A 1706-nucleotide genomic window follows, 5' to 3' on the forward strand; every position below is an offset into this window, starting at 1 on the left:
CCCACACCTGATGCCAACTGACTATGGAACGTGAAACACCATCCTGATCAACGGAAGTCTCTAACGCAATATAATCTCTGGGCAACGTGAACTCCCACCCAGCACGCACTTCCCCGTGGACACTATAATGTCTCACCTCCATGGCAAAATTAACAAGGACAGGGCACATCTCCATGTATGGGGGACCCTCTGCAGCTGCTGTGAACCCCTTCTGTAACAGCGTGAAGCATTCTCCAAGGGTCTACCTAAGTAGGCAATGGGAACTCTCTGATGAGTATAAACTTCCCTCAGACCCAGCATCTACCCAATGCACACGGTCTAACCTGCCCTGTAAAAGCTCCCTCAAAGTCCACTCAGTTTTTCAGTGCAAACTCTTCTAGAATGTTATGAAAACAGTATAAAATAGCATGATAGTATGAAATGGTGTAAGTCATAATACACTAGTGTAATAGTGTAAGTGTAAATAATAGTGTAAGATTCCTTCCCACTGATTCTCTTTCCCTCTTTCTCTGCCCCTCCCCTGCACGCCTACTCTCTCTTTCTCTCAAAATAAATAAATGAACGTTAATAAAAATTGAGGGGCACCTGGGAGGCTCAGTTGGTTGCGCGTTCGACTTTGGCTCATGATCTCACAGGTCGTGAGTTTGAGCCCAGCATCAGGTTCTGCACTGACAGCGCAGAGCCTACTTGGGATTCTCTCTTCTCTCTCTCTCTGCCCTTCCCCCACTCGTGAAGTTGCAGACAGTGAAATTTCCCCCACTCTCAAAGCAAATCTTCTGTGGACAGTGGATAATGTGAATCTCCTTCAATCTCAGTGAACCCCACCGGACAACTGAGATTGCTTCCTAGCCCCCGGGGTTAACTGGCCATATGTCTCAGCACATTCTCGCACCGGTAGTGGGAATGTTGTACCGTCTGCACCTGCAATAGACTGGGTGCATTTGCCTCTCAAGCGATGTGAATCCTGTGTGGATACCGGGAACCCATCACAGGCAGCAAAAGCCTCTCCTCAGGCCAGTGTCCACTGCTCCCCATTACCCTCTATTTAGGGCAAGTCCAACGTGGAGAGTTTGGATGCCCTGCAGACAGCCCCATACCTGGTGTAAGCCCCAGATTTGGGCTGCCGGAATCTACTACCGACAGGGCATATCCCTCTCCTCCCTACCCCGTGTGAACCACCCCCTAACCTGAGACCTTAAAAAAATCTCGGTCCCGCCAAGAGCGAACACCCACAAAGTAGCTCTCTACAGAATGTAGTGTGAAGGGAATGTGGTGTGAAGCGCCACGAAGCGCTACATTTTCCCATCTTGTACCCCCACGAGCCTGGGGGGAGGCCGTCAGAAAACTGCACCGCCCTGAACGCCAAAGTCTTCGAAGAGGGGACTTGTCTCCAGGGTCCTCCAAGCCCCAGGCCGCGCGCGTTCACTCCACTGCAGCGCGCGCCACCCCACACGCGCACGTTCTCTCCCCTCCCGGTGGCAACAGGGCTTTCCGCGGGGCCGCGCCGGACTTTCTGAGGCTGTTGATTGGTCACAGTCCCGGCCACCCTACAGCCAATCAAGCGGGGGAAAGGTGACATCACTCGTTCTCCTCCCCTCCCCCCCACCCCAAACTTCCCTACTCTCGGCTACCGACAGCAACAACCACGTGGGGGAGGGGTAACAGAGTAAAACCCGGTGAGGTCATTGCACCGCCCCGCCCGCTGC

This window comes from Panthera onca, chromosome E2 (assembly GCF_046562875.1).
Source record: "Panthera onca isolate mPanOnc1 chromosome E2, mPanOnc1 haplotype 2, whole genome shotgun sequence".
NCBI lineage: Eukaryota > Metazoa > Chordata > Mammalia > Carnivora > Felidae > Panthera > Panthera onca.